We start from the raw sequence: 19,907 nt of genomic DNA, 5'->3' as shown, positions 1-19,907 counted from the left end.
CAAGGCAATCTCTCTGATTGAAAGTCTCTCTCCATATTACTCTCTATATTTATATTTATATACACACACACACACATAATATATATATATTTTTTTTTGGGGGGGGGTTTGGTACAGTTGGGGCCTTGCTATGTTGCCAAGCTGGTCTTGAATTCATGGACTCAAGCGATACTCCCATCTCAGCCTCCCAAAGCCCGTCCTTCCTTCCTTCCTTCCTTCTTTCCTTCCTTCTTTCCTTCTTTCCTTCCCTCCTCTCTCTCTTTCTTTCTTTCTTACTCTCTCTCTCTCTCTTTCTTTTTTAAGAATACTTTATTATTGTTATTTTTTATAGAGACAGGATCTGGCTATGTCGCACAGGCTGGAGTGCTGCAAAACCATCATAGCTCACTTTAGCCTCGAACTCCTGAACTCCTCCTCCCTCAGCTTCCTGAGTAGCTGGGACTACAAGTGTGTGCCACCATGCCCAGCTAAGTTTTAAAATTTTTGTAGAGACAGGATGTCTCTATGTTGTCCAAGCTGGTCTCTAACTCCTGGGCCCAAGTGATCCTCCCACCTCGGCCTCCTACAGTGCTGGGATTGCAGGCATGAGCCATTGCTCCCAGTCAATTCTGGTTTCTTTTGTCTTTTTTTGTTTTTTGGAGAGAGAGAGTCTCACTCTGTTACCCAGGTTGGAGTGCAGTGGCGTGATCTCGACTCACTGCAACCTCTGCCCCCTGGGTTCAAGGGATTCTCCTGAATCAGTCTCCTAAGTACTACAGGCACACACCACCACACCCAGCTAATTTTTTGTATTTTTAGTAGAGACAGGATTTTGCCATGTTGCCCGGGCTGGTCATGAACTCCTGACCTCAGGCAATCCGCCCACCTCGGCCTCCCAAAGTGATGGGATTACAGGCATGAGCCACTGTGCCTGGCCTGGTTTATTTTCTTGATAGCATTTGTTACATCAGAAATCATCTTTATTTTTAAAAATCTGTCTTCTCCTGCCAGAATATAAGCTCCCTGGGGAGAAAAGGGAACTTTTCTCTCTTGCTTTCTCTGTATCTCCAGTGCCTAGAACAGTGCCTGGCATGTAGTAGGTGCTCAACAGATATTTATTTTATCAACTCGAGAATTCAGCTGACTGACCGGGCTCAGTGGCTCACACCTGTAATCCCAGCACTTTGGGAGGCCAAGGCAGGCGGATCATCTGAGGTCAGGAGTTTGAGACCAGCCTGGCCAACATGGTGAAACCCCATCTCTACTAAAGATACAAAAATTAGCCGGATGTAGTGGTGGGTGCCTGTAATCCCAGCTACTTGGGAGGCTAAGGCAGGAGAATTGCTTGAACCTGGGAGGTGGAGGCTGCAGTGAGCCGAGATCGAGCTATTGCACTCCAGCCTGGGTGACAGACTGAGACACCGTCTCAAAAAAAAAAAAAAAAAAAGAACAGAATTCAGCAGACCACAGTTTACCTAGTTGGTCATTGAATATCCTTTTTAAAAATAGCTTATTAACTGATGCTGCAATAGATGTCTTGGGGAGCCAGTATATCAAGGAGTTTTGGAAGAAGGTTTTGGCAAAAGACATGGGTTCCTCTGTCACCTCTGTCATTTACTAACTTTGTGATGTTGGGCAGTATATTTAACTTCTCTGAATCTCAGTTTCCTTATTTGAAATGAGGGTAATATTAGTGCCTATCTCATAGGGTTATTGTGAGGTAAATAAAAGGAAAAAAATTAAATAAAAATAATGCATGTAAAGAGAGTGCTTAGCAAAATGCCCATGAAACAGGAGCAACCCATTCCAGCATGTTCTCTGTGCTGGGCACTGCTCTAAGTATTTCCCAGGTGTTGTCTCATGTAATCATCAGAATCATCTTTTTTTGTTGGTTACACAACAATGGTTATTTTGTGAACATTTATTCAGCTACACACTTAGTCATGTACTTTTTGGTATTTGGATTACAGTCAGTAAAAGGTTTACTTAACAACAATAACAACAACAATAAAAGCTCTATGAGGAAGGAAACTTTATCATTCCCATTTTATAGATGAGGAAACTGAATCTCAAAGAAGTTAAATCATTGGCTCAAGATACAGCACAGCCAGGTGCAGTGGCTCATGCCTGTACTCCCAACTACCCAGAAGGCTAAGGTGGGAGAATTGCTTGAGCCCAGGAGGCAGAGGTTTGCATGAGTTGAGATCGTGCCATTTCACTCCAGTTTGGGTGACAGAGCAAGGGAAAAAAAAAAAAAAAAGATCAGGGCTAGGCGTGGTGGCTCACGCCTGTAATCCCAGCACTTTGGGAGGCTGAGGCAGGTGGATCACCTGAGGTCAGAGGTTCAAGACCAGCCTGGCCAACATGGTGAAACCCTGTCTCTACTAAAAATACAAAATTAGCTGGGTGTGGTGGTACAGGCCTATAAATAATCCCAGCTACTTGGGAGGCTGAAGCAACAGAGTCATTTGAACCTGGGAGGTGGAGGTTGCAGTGAACTGAGATTGTGCCATTGCACTCCACCCTGGGCAACAGAGTGAGACTCCGTCTCAAGCAAACAAACAAAAAGATCATACAGTAAGTGGGTAGGGCTGTGGGTCCACAGCTGCTCACTGCCAGACCCATTTAAGCACTCATTAAACAGTAGCCTTTTATTATTATTAACATTTAACATTTTTGTTGTTTTAAAAACCTTTTTCTATTTTAAATAATACTTCAGGGTGTATCTTTGGCCATTTCTGGCTTTTCTCTGGTTTTGAATGACTTCCTTTGGATACAATCCCGAAGATAGAATTAACTGGGGAAAATAGGGTCCAGAGAGTTGATGTGACTTACTCAAGGTAAGTAGTGGTGCTTGGAGCAGGGCCACCACGTACAGTTGTATAGATTATTCACTTCACTTGATCTGGGGGTGAGTGGGCTTCCCAGGGGAGTTCAGCCTTGGGCAGGGTTTGAATAGGCAGAGGAGGGGGTGTTCCAAGTAGGGGCCCTTAGAAGGGGAGAACGAGGAGGGTGTGATGGAGAAATAGTGGGAAATCAGTTCCAACGGAGCAGACAGTCGGAGACAGGATTTTAGGAGACAGGTGGGACTGGATCATTCATTCATTCCATAAACATGCTAAGCTGCATTGTATGCCAGGCGCTATTCCAGGAGCTGTAGATAGCAGTGAACAAGCTCATCCAATCCCTGCACTCATGGAACAGATACTGTCTTAGGCGGAGGGTGGGGACAAACAACTGACACAGACATTGAGTAAAATATAGATTGTGATAAATATTGAGAAAGAACCAAGCAGGTGCTCGGTCCAGGAGTAGTAGGACGGGGCCTGTTTAAATAGAGTGGTTAAAGAAGGCTTCTGTGAAGAGGTGACATCTTAGCTGAGGAGGAAAAGACTATTCTAGGCAGATCACATAGCAGGTGCAAAGGCCCGGAGGCAGGATGCTGCAGAGATGGCGTTCAAAGTCATGCAGAAGAGAGTCTTGAGGGGTTGTAAGTTTAGAAGTCATTTCAGACAGCCTTGAGCAAAGGATTCTTTTTCCCCAACCCCATTCCAGCTTTTTCTTTCTCTCTCTTTCTTTTGGAGACTGGGTCTCACTCTGTTGCCCAGGCTGGAGTGCAGTGGCGTGATCTCAGATCACTGCAATCCCCACCTCCTGGGCTCAACCAATCCTCTCACCTCAGCCCCTGCAAAGTAGCTGGGACCACAGGTGTGCACCACCATGCCCGGCTACTTTTTGCATTTTTCTGTAGAGACGAGGTTTCTCCATGTTGCCCAGGCTGGTCTCAAACTCCTGAACTCAAATGATCCTCCTGCCTCAGCCTCCCAAAGGGCTGAGATTACAGATGTGAACCACTGCACCCAGCCCCTAGTCTGATCTTTGTTCTGAGTTCAGCTGTACTTTTCCATCTGCCTGCTGGTTGACCCACAGAGCAGTCACCTCAAAGTCATGTGTTCTTCCCAAACATCTCCCCACCTCCCATCTCCTTCTAAATCTCTACACTCTCCCTTGACTATTGCTGAGCATCTTGAGTCTTCCTTCCTCATTCTCTCACTTCTGTCTCTTCCTTGGCCACTTTTCTAGACCAGGGAGTCAACCAAGTACCATAGTGTGATAGGACCACACACAAGCACTGTGAAAGTACTCAGACCTGGGCTCAAATCGCAGCTCTGCCATTCAGTTCATTTCACAGGGTCTCGGTTCGTTGGTTGGTGTAGGGAAGTTGTACCTTGGTGGCTGGAGAGTAAATGAGATGATGTTGGAGGTGACAGCAGCTGGCACATAGTAGGTATCTGATGAGTGACATTGCCTTGCCCTTTCCCTACCAACCTTGGGGAACTGTCTTGTTTTCTTCATAGCTTGGCTTTTTCTATTTAGGAAGCAGAGAGGTGGTTGAAGTTCTTGGGTAATCATTGACTCTCAAAATATCTCTCTGGGGAACCAAGATCTCCAATATTTCTTTTCAAAGTATTTAAAACAGTTAGCTTAATTTGCAGTCATAATACTATCATTAACTGAGTGTTTATTACCTGTCAGTTACTGTGCTAAGTACCTTATATATTTTCTCTTCTTTCATCCTCATGACAACTCTATGAAGAAAGTTCCATTATTGTCACCATTTTATAGTTCAGGAAACTGAGGCTCAGAAAAATGAATTGACTGGCTTAAAGTCACATAGCTAGTTAAGGGATGAAACTGGGACTTGAACCTACATTTATCTGGCAACAAAAACCTGAGTGCCTGATCACTAGACCATCCTGCCTCACAGCCTATCTGGCCAAAGTAGAGAGAGAGTCAACGTTTCATTTCCTGCATGGCTGGAAGCTCAGAGAAGTGAGAGGCTTGTTCAGAGTCCCATAACGGACTGGACACTAAGCCAGCGTATGGTGGGTCTGGCCCCAGGTCCCAAACCTGCCCCAGCAGAGAAAACTGGGAGGTGTGAGACTTCAGGGCATCCTGGACCTTCCTCCTAGAGCTGGACTGCCTCTCCAGAGCAACCGAGCCATAAACACAAGCGGCTCTTTCAACACGACACTGAGCCTGAGTCACTGCGTATTTATAGATGGGCCTCTTCTCCTTGCCTCAGCTTTGCCAGGATTTATCAGGTTCACTTGGGGTTCAGAGGGTGACAACCTGTTTATCATCCAAGGTGCCCAAGCTGGATGTTGGGACATTCTCCGAGAACGAGATCTGGAGTTCTGCCTGTGTTTAGACCTTGCCTGACCCCCAACACCCAGACTGATGCAATTCTCCCTATCCAAGTTGTGCCCCCTTCTACCAGATACTCCCCATGCTTACCCCATCACAACCTTATATACCTAGAGAATTCATGGTCTCGGGTTAAAATGGGACAGAAATGCTGCTTCTTTCAGGAAGACATCCTGGATTGATCAAGGAAGGTTAAAAACTTTCCCTAACCCCACTGCTCTGAGGGAGTAAACTCTCTCATTGGTCAGATAATTAAATTAATCATAATAACATTTGCTAAGACTTTGGGAGGACAAAGTAGGAGGATTGCTTGAGGGCAAGAGTTCGAGACCAGCCTGGCTACATAGCAAGACCCTGTTTCTACAAAAAAAAAAAAAAAAAAATTACCCAGGTGTCGTGGCGCATGCCTGTAGCCCCAGCTACTTGGAGGCTGAGGCAGGAGGATCACTTAAGCCCAGGAGGTTGAGGCTGCAGTGAGCTGTGATTGTATCACTACACTCCAGCCTGGACAACAGAGAGAGAGAGAGAGAGAGAGAGAGATACCTTGTTTCAAAAAAAAAGTAAAACAAACATTTTCTAAGGACCTTCTGTGTACCAGATACCATGCTAAGAGTTTTAACATTACCTTTTTTTTTTTTTTAAGATGGGGTTGCCCAGGCTGGAGTGCAGTGGTGCAATGACAGCTCACTGCAGCCTTGAACTCCTGGGCTCAAGTGATCCTCCCGCTTCAACCTCCTGAGCAGCTGTAATTGGAATTACAGGTGTGTGCCACAGCACTCAGATTAACATTACCTTTTTGAATCTTCACAATTTTGTAAGTTAAATATTAATTTATATCATCTTTATAGATGAGGAAACTGAGGCTTACAGAGGTAAAGTAACTTGCCCAAGCCACACGACTTTCCTCCCAGTAAGTAGCAGGACTGTGCTCGAAATCTACATTTTCCTTGGTTCAGTGGTCCAAGCTGTAGGTGACCTTGGACAAGTTACTTCACTTCTGAGCCTCAGTTTCTTTATCTGTAAAATGGAGACACTAATACCAACAGTTATACAGACTGAATAAACCTGGTACACAGTAGACTCCCAACTGCTGACTCCTGTCCCACACCTGCTAAATTTGTTCATTCTAAGTTGCTTAGGATAATCAACCAGGCCACATCTGGCTCAGACTCTGGGGACTTGAACCTGGGACCCAGGCTCTTCCAGCCACCCCTGCTCCTCTGCCCCTACTCTTTCTATCTCCTTAATAGTAATCATGTCCTGAGTGACTCAGAACACAGGGGCGGGGTGGGTGAAGCGGGCAGGGGAGAGTAGGATGGTGAGTGAGTAGGGGCATTGGGGGTGGTTGTGTACAGAGGCACAGTAGACAGACCTGGCTCTCGCTCCTGGGGTCTATTTTGGATGGGGCCAGCCTCCAGGCTGCTGGAAGCTGGAGCTGGAGGTATCAGTGCTGAGTTAACGGAGCGGTCCTTGGGGCCAGATTTAGCAGTTGAGTTCTGACCCCAGAGGGTGGCTTAGCTGCAGGCCCTGGGCCAAAGCCACTTCTGTGATTCCTGCCATGGGGTTCTGGTCTCTGTACAGGGCACCCTGCTCCTTTCTGCTGTCTTCACCACGCCCTCCCCAGCCCAGTGCAGAGCCTTTAACTTGAGATTCACACAGATTTGGGATCAAGGCCTGGCTGTTCCACCTACTAACGGTATGACCTTGGTGTCCTAAGGGTTGTGATGATTAATTGGTGTGTCCAGATAGGGTTGTCTTCCTCCCACCTCCCCCAACACCACTGGGCCCATGAGGTCAGGGCTAGTTCTCCTGTCTTCATCCTACGTCTCAGGGTCCATTCCCCCAGGCCTTGACCTGGCTGTTCCAGGGCCCCCAGGGCTCGCCTTGCATGGTGCTTCCAGAAACTCTGATCCGAAGTGGCCCCTGGCCTACCCAGGGTTGTGCCAGGGCCCAGCTCTGACAGAGGTGAGGGCCCAGTTCTGATGAGCTGTAGTTCAAGTTTCCTGCTGGGCCTCGTTAAATGGGCTTATTAAGGAGCCTTTAGAGGGCCTCATTAAGGAACCCTGGCTCCTAGTTTTTAACAGTTTGGAGATTTCTTTCCATCTATTTCTATGCCTGTACCACATATCTGATATATAACATTTATTTACATACCCATGTATAATTTTTTTAAAAGAATAGGATCAGATTATATGTAATAGGCATGTGTTTTTCTGTTTGTGCCTAACAATATATTGCTGACATCTTTTGATATTGGTATTCAATATGGAAAGCTCAATGTCCATTTTTTTGAATTGGAGGAATATTTATGTATATATGTAAGTATTTATTTTTCTGCATGGACATTTGGAATGCTTATTGGGGTATGCTTTTTGTTGTTATTGTTGTTTAGTAAACTTTTTCTTCAAGTATAACATATATTCAGAAAAGTACACAATTCCAGTCCCAGCACTTTGGGAGGCTGAGGTGGGTGGATCACTTGAGGTCAGGAGTTTGATACCAGCCTGGCCAACATGGTGAAACCCCATCTCTACCAAGAAATACAAAAATTAGCCTGTAGTTCCAGCTACTCGGGAGGCTGAGGCAGGAGGCTGCTTGAACCTGGGAGGTGGAGGTTGCAGTGAGCCGAGATCGTGTCACTGCATTCCAGCCTGGGTGACAAGAGTTAAACTCTGTCTCAAAAAAACAAAAAAAAGTACACAGTTCCTAGGTGTACAATACAAGGCATTTTCACAGAGTGAGTATATCTGCATCACCTGCACCCAGGTCAAGAAACAGGCCATCACCAGCAGTCGCAGAGGCCCCATGCTTCCTTCTGGCCGCCTCAAGGATAACCACCATCCTGAATGCTGACAGCTCAGATTCGTTCTGCCTTTTTCGAAGTTTACATAAACGGAATTATACAGGATGTCCTCTTTTGCTTGACATTCTATTTATGAGCTTCCTCCATGTTGTTACATGTGGCAAGATTTGTTTATTCTAATTCTGTATAGCATTCCACTAGGTGACCACACGGCAATTTATTTTTTTGTCCCACTGATGGACATTTGGGCTGTTTCCAAGGTTTTGCTATGGAAAACAAAATTGCAAAAATGTCCTGGTGTGTAAATAGAGCTATATATCTGCATATCTGTATCTACCTATCTAATTATATCTTTCTGTTATCTTTCTAGTTTTTTGATAATATAGAGTCCTCAGAATATAATTGCTGAGTCACATGTATGCATAGTTAACATTTTTCTTTGTCAAATTGCACTCTCCTGCTCCCCCAGAGCCAAGAGCAGTGCCAGTCCCCATGTCCCTACCCCTCACCAAGCTTGAATATTATTCATCTTTAATACTTTTGTCTATTGGATCCAAGAAAAATCAGATTTTATTGTGGTTTTAATGTGATATGTTTAAATTATTGAGGATAAGCACTTTTTTGTTTTGGTTTTTGGGGACATTGACATTTATTCTCATGTGAATTGCCTTTTTATATCTTTTGCTTATTCTTAAAATTTGAACGTATTGTGGATTTTGACATTTGGTCTTTTCATGTTTCTAGTGTTTTCCCCCCCACCAGCTTTGTTTGTGAAGCAACTGCCGGTTTAAATATAGTTTGTTTTCCTCCTGCTCACTGTTTATAATCTGGATAGTCCCTGAGGGTGTGTATGGCAAACCCCAGGTTCAAGCTGTGGGGGTGGGGAGCGGAAGGCCAGGTGGGGTGGGCAGCTGAGCCCCCAAGACTGTCTCCCAGGGGTATAAACAAAGGAACATCTGGGTCAGCACTGAACCCTTGGACTTGGAGTTTGCCCCAGAGGCTTCCCCCAATCCTGTTTCCAAGTCTTCCCAGTGGCACGTCGGGCCTCACTGTCAGTGAAGGGAGCCTCTCACCCAGCCAAGGGGCCAGGTGGGAATCAGGGGGCGCCAGGGCCTGTGTTAGTCCTGGAAAAAGAGGGAAAGGTTAAGAACAAGGGCTAAACAGTCAGCGCTCTGAAGTCGAATCCTGAACCCTCTGAGTGCAATGTCAGATGAGTCTGCTAAAATCCCACAGCTTGGGTGGCTTAAACAACAGAAATTTACTTCTCACAGTTCTGGAGGCTGGCAAGTCCAAGATCAAGGTGATTTTATTCTGAGTTATCTTCTCTTGACTTGTAGGTAGCTACCCTCTTGCTATGTGCTCACATGGTCTTACCTTGGCGTGCATGCATAGAGAAAGGGAGAGAGATGCAACTGCCCAACAGGTTCACCTTGCCTGCTGCCTAGACAGAGCCGATTTATCAAGACAGGGGAATTGCAATGGAGAAAGAATAATTCACGCAGTCGGCTGTGTGGGAGACTGGAGTTTGATTATTACTCATATCAGTCTGCCCAAGCATTCGGGGATCGGAGTTTTTAAAGATAATTTGGTGGGTAGGGGCTCAGTAAGTGGGGAGTACTGATTGGTCAGGTTGGAGATGGAATCATAGAGGGGATCAAAGTTAAGTTTTCTTGCAGTCTTCTGTTCCTGGGTGAGATGGCAGAACTGGTTGAGTCAGATTACTGGTCTGGGTGGTGTCAGCTGATCCATCAAGTACAGGATCTGCAAAATATCTTAAGCACTGATCTCAGGTTTTACAATAGTGATGTCCCCAGGAGCAATTTGGGGGAGGTTCAGACTCTTGGAGTCAGAGGCTGCATAATATCTAATCTTGTAGCTAATTTGTTAGTCCTACAAAAGCAAACTGGTCCCAACAGAAGAAGGGGGTCTTTTCAGGAAAGGGCTATTATCAATTTTGTTTCAAACTAAATGCCTCCCTAGATTAGTTTGACTTAAGCCCAAGAATGAACAAGGACTGCTTAAAGGTTAGAAGCAAGACGGAGTTGGTTAAATCTGAAATCTGTCACTGTCATAGTTTCCTCAGTTATTATTTTTGCAAAGGCGGTTTCAGAGAGACATAGAGACAGCAAGAGAAACAGAGAGGAAAGGAGAGCAAGCTTTCTTGTGTCTCTCTTGTTCTTTTTTTTAAAGACGGGTCTCTCTCTGTGGCCCAGGCTGGAGAGCAGTGGCGTAATCATAGCTCACTGCAGCAGCCTCCAGCTCCTGGGCTCAAGAAATTCTCCCACCTCTGCCTCCCAAGTAGCTGGGACTACAGTATGTGGCATTACACCCAGCTAATTTTTTTTTTTTTTTTTTTGGTAGAGACAAGGTCTGTTCTATTGCCCAGGCTGGTCTCGAACTCCTGGGCTCAAGTGATCCTTCCACCTTGACCTCCCAAAGTGCTGGAATTATAGGCGTGAGCCACCATGCCCATTCTGCCCAGCTGCCCAGCCTTGTGTCTCTTCTTATAAGGGCACGAATGCCATTGGACCTACTTTCATGAACTCATCTAACCCTAATTACCTCCCAAAGGCCCCATCTTCAAATACCTTCACATTTGGGGTTAGGGCTTCCATATGTGAATTTTGGGGGAACACAAGCATTCAGTCCACGACAACACCCCAGTCCATTTCCTAGAAGTGCAACCTTAAGCAAGTTACTTAATCTCTGTGTGACTCAGTTTTCTCATCTGTAAAATGGGGATTATACTGGTATCAGTGTCATGAATTAACAAATGAATTAATACCTATTAAACACTTAGAACAGACTGTGATAGCCTCCAAGATAGAGCTCAATAATTCTTGCCTCCTGGTAATCAGGTCCTTGTGCAGTTGCCTCCCGTACTGTATCAGGGTTGGTCTGTGTGTCCAATAGAATACAGTGGAAATGATAGTGTGTGACTTCTGGGGCTAGGTCATAAAATATAGTACCACTTTTGTCTTGCTCTTTTGGATCACTTGGCCCTGGGGGAAGCCAGTGCCATGTTATAAGGATGCTCAAGCAGCCCTATGGAGAGGTATTATGTACTGAGGAACTGAGGCCTCTCACCAAGTTGCCAACTATGAGTGTGCCATCTTGTTAGTGGATCCTTCAGCTCCAGTCAAGCATTCTGCTAAACTCAACTGCAGCCCCAGCCTATATATATATATATATATATATATTTTTTTTTTTTTTTTTTTTTTGAGACTCATTGAGACTCAAAAAAAAAAAAAAAAAAAATACAGTGAGAGTCTCACTGTGCTGCCCGGCCTGGAGTACAGTGGCACTATCACAGCTCGCTGCAGTCTTGACCTCCTGGGCTCAAGTGATCCTCCTACCTTAGCCTCCTGAGTAGCTAGGACTGCAGGCACGCATCACCATGCCCAGCTAAATTTTTTTTTTTTTGTAGAGACAAGGTCTTCCTTTGTTGCCCACACTAGTCTCAAACTCCTGGATCAAGCTTCCTGCCTCAGTCTCCCAAAGTGTTGGGGTTACAGGCATGCGCCACCGTGCCCAGCCCAAGCCAACTTCTTGACTACAACCTCCTTAGAGACCAGATCCAGAACCACCCAACTTAGCTGCTCTTGAATTCCTGACCCATAGAAACTGTGTGAGATAATAAATGTTTATTATTGTCTTAAGCTGCTACATTTTGGGATAATTTGTTATGCAACAACAGATGGTATGCAAGCCATGGGGTTACCCATACTCACTGTTCAGTAAATGCTAACTCGTGTTACTCCTAGCTGTGATAATGTTAACAACGTTTGTTAAGTGTCTACCATGTGTCAGACGTGTGCTATGTGCCTGTGCAAATGGACTCCCACTTCTGTGCCATTAGTTTTCAGCAAGGGATAGAATGCTAGGGGAGGATAGTCACCAGGAACCCTTGACTCTCAGGACTAGAAATGCCCACAGACATCATTACTCTACCCATTTGTCGTTTCATAGATGAGGAAACTCACACACACAGGTCACGTAACCTGCCCAAGATAAAAGAGCTGATATGTGGAGAAGTCAAAACTTGAACTCAGATCCATTTGTCCTGGGGCAGCCTCTTTGTTGCTCTACACTCTTAGGGTCTTATAGTAAGGATTTATTGCATTTCACAGTTTATATGTTGCACAGTTTATAAAGCACTTTCAATACTTCATTTCAGGATAATTAATGCAGAGCCCCCTCCTGACCCTACTTGCCTCCATTCGCCCTGGGACAGTCCCTTTCTCTAAAGACCACCCACTCCCCAGAGCCCTTGTAGCTGTCCACAAGCATTATCTGGCCCTGGGGACAGTAGGAGGAGGCCTGTGTGGCTCCCAGCCCGGGCCATGAGTGAGGAGGTCCTGGGACACTCTGCTCCCCTTCTGTGGCATGCAGGCCAGGCCCAGTGGACTTTGCCCTGGCACTGAGGGCACTGCTTCATGTCCCAGACCCCATGGACCTGCCTCTGCCAACTGCTCCAGCTTTAGCCACTAGATCAAATGACCCATCGGTTTGATCCTGTGATTTGAGATGATTCTTCAATGAGGATGACATCAAAGCATGTGATGAGGATCTTAAACCATAAGAAAAAAACAGTGCCTGTGCCACACCTGCTCCACTTCCCGAGGGTGCTCCAAGCAGAGGCTTGAGGGGAAATCCAGAGCAAGGCGGGGCAGACCTCACGCTCCTAGGGAGGACATGAGGGAGAACAGGTACACACACGAGAAAAAGATCTGCTCTATGATGTACAGGGAAGCATTTCCACAAGCCTGAACTATGGGGACATGAAAGGGGAGACGGACGGTGGTTTCCTCTCCAGCATCACCACCCCTTGGGCCTGTGTCATCACTGGAGCACTCCTCTGAGAACCTGGCCACTGGGGACGTGGAAGGACCGTCCAGGATCATCTGTGGATGCTCCATTTGGCAGATGAAGAAACTGAGGGTGGGTGTGGTTTGCTGGGCATCACATTTCAGTTCTCCAACGGAGATGGAGATGGAGCCCAGGTGTCTGGGCCCTAGGCCGGGGTTTTCTCCTCTGAATCAAGAGGCGTTAAAAAACTCTCAGATTTCTCGCCAGGCGCGGTGGCTCACGCCTGTAATCCCAGCACTTTGGGAGGCCAAGGTGGGTGGATCACGAGGTCAGGAGATCGAGACCATCCTGGCTAACATGGTGAAACCCCATCTCTACTAAAAATACAAAATATTAGCTGGGCGTGATGGCGGGCGCCCATAGTCCCAGCTACTCGGGAGGCTGAGGCAGGAGAATGGCGTGAACCCAGGAGGCGGAGCTTGCAGTGAGCAGAGATTTCAGATCTCTGAAAAGTCCCCTTTCTAGAGACAATTAAAAAAAAAAAAAAAGCATAGGCTGGGAACGATGGCTCATGCCTGTAATCCTAGCACTTTGGGAGGCTGAGGCAGGCAGATCACCTGAGGTCAGGAGTTTGAGACCAGCCTGGCCAACATGGTGAAAACCCATCTCTACTAAAAATACAACAGATTAGCCAGGCATGGTGGCAGGCACCTGTAATCTCATCTACTTGGGAGGCTGAGGCATGAGAATCGCTTGAACCCAGGAGGTGGAGGGTGCAGTGAGCTGAGATAGCACCACTACACTCTAGCCTGGGTGACAGAGAGCAAGACTTTGTCTAAAAAAAAGAAAAAGAAAAAGCTAGACCTTGAGAGTTAAACAGGCCTGTTGCAGCTTTGCCTGCATGAGCTCTGGGTCCTGGGGCAACTCCATACCTTGATCTGTGCCTCATCTGTAAAACAAGGACAGTAAGTATGACCTGTATACTTGAAAATTGCTAAGAGAGTAGATTTTAAGTGTTCCCACCACGAAACAGTAAGTATGTGAGGTCATGCATGTTAAATAGCTTGATTTAGCCATTCCACAATATAGACATATATCAAAACATCATGTTGTACACCATAAATATGTGCAATTTTTACCTGTCGATTAAAATTTAAGTATAACCTATTTATGATTGTTGTGAGGACTAAATAAAATAGTGCCTCGAAACTCTTTGTAGATGTCCAGCCACTTGCAAGCATTGAATCAATAAAAAATAGGATTATAATTGCTATTACCCTCTACCTCCCTTTTTCCTTGCCAGGCCTGGACCATTCTCCCTGATGCCTTGCCTGTCTTCTACCCAGCTGGGAAGAAGACACTACAGCTTCCTATACTCGTGACACAGAATTTTGGGAGCAATTCTAAATGACAGGTCTGTTGCTTAGCTGGGTGACTTTCTACAAATCACTTAAGCTTCAGTGCATGATATGCAAAAATGAGAACCATAATACCCAGAATAATTCTCTGACAAATCAATGGCACAGAAGAAAGAGAGGGATGACGGTTGTTACAGTTTAAAAGAGATCCATGAGACAAAAACAACAGAGGTCTCAGCCTGAGTGACGGAGTGAGACCCTGTCTCAAAAAAAAAAAAAAAAAAAAAAAAAAAATTATTGTTTGTTAACATAATGGCATGGTGATTATGTAACAAAAATCCTTATCTATTAGAAATGCGTATTGGAGTATTTATGGGTGAAATGACTTGATGTCTAACATTTTCTTTAAAATATTTTAGAAAAGGCCCGGCATGGGAGGCTGAGGCAGAGAATTGCTTGAACCCAGGAGGGGAGGTTGCAGTGAGCCAAGATTACACCACTGCACTCCAGCCAGCCTGGGCAACAGAGTGAGACTCCTTCTCAAAAAGAAAAGAAAAGGCTGGGTGTGGTTGTTCACGCCTGTAATCCTAGCACTTTGGGAGGCCGAGGTGGGTGGATCACCTGAGGTCAAGAGTCAAGACAAGCCTGGCTAACATGGTGAAACCTCATCTCTACTAAAAGTAAAAGCCGGGCGTGGTGGTGAGTGCCTGTAATCTCAGCTACTCAGGAGGCTGAGGCAGGAGAATCACCTGAACCTGGGAGGCAGAGGTTACAGTGAGCCAAGATCACGCCACTGCACTCCAGGCTGGACAACAGAGTGAGACTCTGTCTCAAAAAAAAAAGAAAGAAAAATGTAGAAAAAAGAAGTGTGGGCCAGGCTCACTAGCTCACGCCTGTAATCCTAGTACTTTGGGAGGCTGAGGTGGGCTGATCACTTGAGGTCACGAATTCGAGACCAGCCTGGCCAACATGGTGAAACCCCGTCTCTACTAAAAATACAAAAATTAGCCGGGTATTGTGGCATGTGCCTGTAATCCCTGCTACTCGGGAAGCTGAGGCAGGAGAATTGCTTGAACCCGGGAGGCAGAGGTTGCAGTGAGCCGAGATCACACCATTGCACTCCAGCTTGGGCAACAAGAGTGAAACTCTGTCTCAAGAAATAAAGAAAAGATAAAAGAAGTGTGTGGGAATATTGGGGCAATGATGAACAAGTTAAGCTGGGTTTGATTACATGAGCTCATTATACTGTTCTCTCTAGTTTGTGTGTTTGAAACTGTCATTCATAAGGAGTAAAAAAAAGAAACGAAGTGACTTGCAGAGAGGGAGACAGTAAATGTAGTGGTTAAGAGCTCTAGGTCTGGACACACCACTAATGTTCCATAATTGTCTCTTCATCTGCCGGTACTATAGTCTTATGGTATGTTCTCATAACTGTAATGATGCTGGTTTATAACTTCCTGATTCTGATGCTGACTCTGCTACTCACTGGTGGGGGACTTTGGCTGTGTGACTTATTCTCACTGAGCCTCTGAAGCTCACCTGCAAAACAGGGAAAATTATGATCCCTGCTGTACCAAGTCATTTGGAGGACTGAACAGGAGGATGGAAAGGACTTAGCACAATGCCTGAACATAATAAGCACTCTGTAAATCCTCCAGTGAGGGGAGCACAGGTTGAAGAATCAGGCTACCGTGGATATGAACCCCAGCTCGGCTCTGCCACTTGTGGCTGTGTGACTCCGGCCAAGCCAATTAACTCTCTGAGCCTCATTTCCTCCTGGGAAAAAACCCGAAGATCATAAAACCTCCCCTGCAGGACTGTGGTAAGGATTAAATGACATGTTTTGATGCCCAGCACAGCCCACGTGGGAATTTCCCTTCCTCACCCCTTGACTTTCAGCAGCACTGGCCTTGCCAGTGCCCCGGCTGGAGTTGATCCCACTGTCCATTTGTTTGGCATCTGCACCTGGACTGCCAAGTGCGGCTGGAGAAAGTCAACAGGGCCATGTGAATGGCTCCTTGCAAATGACACGTCAGTACTGGAAAACATCAGCGAGGCTCTTCTGCTCTTAGACAGTCCTTCCATTTCTCTCCAGGGCACTTCCTCTCGTGTTCCACACTGGCTGGTCCACATCTTTTCCACCACTGATGCCTTAGCCTCAGAAGTTGACCTCAATGCTCTCTTGATCAAGGTCATCAAATATAAACACCTTTCTCTCCAACTCCCAACACCTCCTTCCATTCTGCTCTTTCCATCCTTCCAGCTTAAAGGTTGGAGCGTCCCTCTCCTTCCCAAGGCTTTAGAATTTACTCCATCTCCCCAAAACCCCATTTCCAGTACTTTTTTTCCATTGGCTGCACCATCTCAGCCAAAAAAAAATTGCTGGGCTCAGTGGCTCACACCTGTAATCCCAACACTTTGGGAGGCCAAGGGGGGCGGATCACAAGGTCAGGAGATCGAGACCATCCTGGCCAACATGGTGAAACCCCATCTCTACCAAAAATACAAAAATTAGCTGGGCGTGGTGGTAGGCACCTGTAATCCCAGCTACTGGGGAAGCTAAGGCAGGAGAATGGCTTGAACCTGGGAGGTGGAGGTTGCAGTGAGCCAAGATTGTGCCACTGAGCTCCAGCCTGGTGACAGAGTTAAGACTCTGTCTCAAAAAAACAAAACAAAACAAAAAAAACTTGCTCGAATATCTGAACCTTCTCCAAGTCTGACAGTGATGCAGCTGCTTCTTTATATTTAACCTACTCATTCACTTGTCCACTCATTTAATAAACTTTTTTTTTTTTGAGACAGGGTCTCACTCTGTCACCCAGGCTGGAGTGGAGTGGTGTGATCACAGCTTGCTGCAGCCTCAACCACCCAGTCTCAAGAAATCCTCCCATCTCAGTCTCCTGAGTAGTTGGGACTACAGATGGGCAACACTACGCCTAGCTAATTTTTTTATTTATTGTAGAGATAGGATCTCACTATGTTGCCCAAGCTGGTCTCACACTAACTCCTGGGCTCAAATGATCCTTCCACCTTGGCCTCCCAAAGTGCTGGGATTATAGGTGTGAGCTACCGTACCCAGTCAAACATTTGTTGAGTGCCTACTATGTGCTAGGCATTAGGGGTACAGAGATGAATAGAGACCATCTTTGCCCTCAGCGTCTTCAAAGTCCAGAGGGAGAGTCAGACTCACAAGCAGATGATGGTAATATGGCAAATGAGATGCAAAGATGGACCATGCCTGACACAGAGATTAACTAGGCATGTGATGAGAAGAAGAGGGAACCCCAAGGTGACTCTCAACTTCCTGGTTGGTGCAAATGGGTGGATGGTAATGCTGTTCACTAAGACGTGAGACAAGAAAAATGGAAGGAGGAGCTAGGTATTGGGGAAGATGGTGTGTTCTGGCTGGAGTATGATGAATTTGAGATACTATTAGAACATCCCAGTAGAAATCTCCAACAAATCTTTAGCTTAGGGGAGAGAGAAGTCTGAACTGGAATTAGAGAGTAGAGAATCATCAGCATATGGGAGCTGGAATCATGCATGTTTATGAGGTGCTTACTGCTTCAAGTAACAGAGTAATTACACAATAATGGCATTTGATATCTCACGTCTTAAGTAGTCAAGAGACGGGCAGCTCTAGGGTTGGATAAATTGGCAACACAATGATGGCATCTCTAACCCGGGTACCTCCTGTGGTTCCTCTATGCCATCCTCAGGGTGTTGACATCATGCTCAGCCTTGTCCCCTTGTGGTTGCAAGATAGCTGCTCTACCCTCTCACAACCCCATTCAAAGGTAAAGATGAAACTTTGTTCTTGCACATTCGTTTTTATCATGGAGGATATCCTTTATCTTTAGCCAACAGACATATCCTTGGGTCTCATTGGCCATAACTGCATCATTAGGCAAAAGAGAATGGGGTTGTATGATAGGCTTAAACCGTTTGTAACTCATCTCCTGTGGCCGTGGAGAGGTCCATCTTCCTAGAGCACAATGCTACCCAATGCCTTAACTAAAGTGAGGTCCCATGAGCAAGGAAGAAGAGGTGGCCTTTTTTCAGTCCTCATCCTCTTCCAAACCTTGGCTGACCTGACAGTGTTGACTTGACCCAAACACAGTTCAGTAGAGTCTACATTAGGAGCTTGGGTTCCTAAGTCAAGCATATCTGGGTTCATGTCCTAGAGCCACCTCGTGCTCTCTGTGTGACCTCATACAAGTATTTTACCTGTGTGCCTGAGTTTCCTCACTTGTGGAGTGGGGATATTATGGGTCTTTTGTTATTGGCTGTTGAGATGGTGAAATGAAATGAAATAAAGCATACAAAGCATTTAGCACAATGCATAGCACATAGTAAGTGCTCAGCAAAACCTAAGTGCTCAGCAAAATTTTGGGGGGCAACTCTCTCCTCAAAATCCTCCAGCCCTTTGTTTTTTGTTTTTTTTTTTTTTTGAGACGGAGTCTCGCTCTGTCGCCCAGGCTTGGAGTGCACTGGCCGGATCTCAGCTCACTGCAAGCTCCGCCTCCCAGGTTCACGCCATTCTCCTGCCTCAGCCTCCCAAGTAGCTGGGACTACAGGCGCCCGCCACCTCGCCTGGCTAGTTTTTTGTATTTTTTTAGTAGAGACGGGGTTTCACAGTGTTAGCCAGGATAGTCTCGATCTCCTGACCTCATGATCCGCCTGTCTCGGCCTCCCAAAGTGCTGGGATTACAGGCTTGAGCCACTGTGCCCGGCCAGCCCTTTGTTTTTAAGGCCTCTTCCTTTTTCTGTAACTTGTTCCTCTTCTTCTTCTCCCATTTCCTCTCTTCCAAGGTTTGCTTCTCCGCTCTATGTCTTGTCTCATTTTTCCCGTCATTCCTCTTTCTTGAAATCCTTCATACCTCTCCTGAGTATTCCATGGCCTCTTAGACTTATTTTGGGACCTGATACCATTGCTCCATATCTCTGCCTCATCACCTTGGACCGGATGACCCCACGGTCCTTTCATTAGATGCTACCTTAAAAACAGCTACTGGAGGCCAGGCACAGTGGCTCACACCTGTAATCCCAGCACTTTGGGAGGTCGAGGCAGTCAGATTGCCTGAGGTCAGGAGTTGGAGACCGGCCTGGCTAACATGGTAAAAACCCATCTCTATTAAAAATACAAAAATTAGTCGGGTGTGGTGACATACGCCTGTAGTCCCAGCTACTTAGGAGGCTGAGTCAGGTGACTCGCTTCAACCTGGGAAGCGGAGGTTGCAGTGAGCTGAGATGGCACGACTGCACTCCAGCATGGGCAACAGAGTGAAACTCCGTCTCGAAAAAACAAAACAAAACAAAAAAAAACAGCCACTGGAACTGCTCTAATGACTTCTACCTGCCAATGTGGAAGATGTCCTAAGAAATATGGAGAAAAGTTAAAATGTGTGCAGAGAGCTGAGGGAAGCCTTCTAAGTGTCCAGGCAGGGCTTTGTGGCACCGCATGAGGGGTTTTCCTTTCTTTTCTTTTTTTTGAGACAGAGTCTCACTCTGTCACCAGGCTGGAGTGCAGTGGCGCCATCTCAGCTCACTGCAATCTCTGCCTCTCGGGTTCAAGTGATTCTCCTGCTTCAGCCTCCCGAGTAGCTGAAATTACAGGCTCGCACCACCACACCCAGCTAAGTTTTGTATTTTTAGTAGAGATGGGGTTTCACCATGTTGGCCAGGCTAGTCTTGAACTGCTGACCTCGTGATCCACCTGCCTCAGCCTCCCAAAGTGCTGGGATTACAGG

The 19,907-nt window shown here is 46.1% G+C and overlaps 1 protein-coding gene across 11 annotated transcripts in view; it reads right to left on the bottom strand.

The window, feature by feature from the left end:
* Positions 1 to 19,907, bottom strand: part of ZNF593 (zinc finger protein 593) — a 391,757-nt gene that overhangs the window by 85,520 nt on the left and 286,330 nt on the right. The gene's annotated exons all lie outside the window — the stretch shown is intronic.

This window comes from Macaca thibetana, chromosome 1 (genome assembly GCF_024542745.1).
Source record: "Macaca thibetana thibetana isolate TM-01 chromosome 1, ASM2454274v1, whole genome shotgun sequence".
NCBI lineage: Eukaryota > Metazoa > Chordata > Mammalia > Primates > Cercopithecidae > Macaca > Macaca thibetana.
The sequence above is the reverse complement of the archived record's forward strand: the minus strand, read 5'-3'. Positions and strand labels throughout refer to the sequence as shown.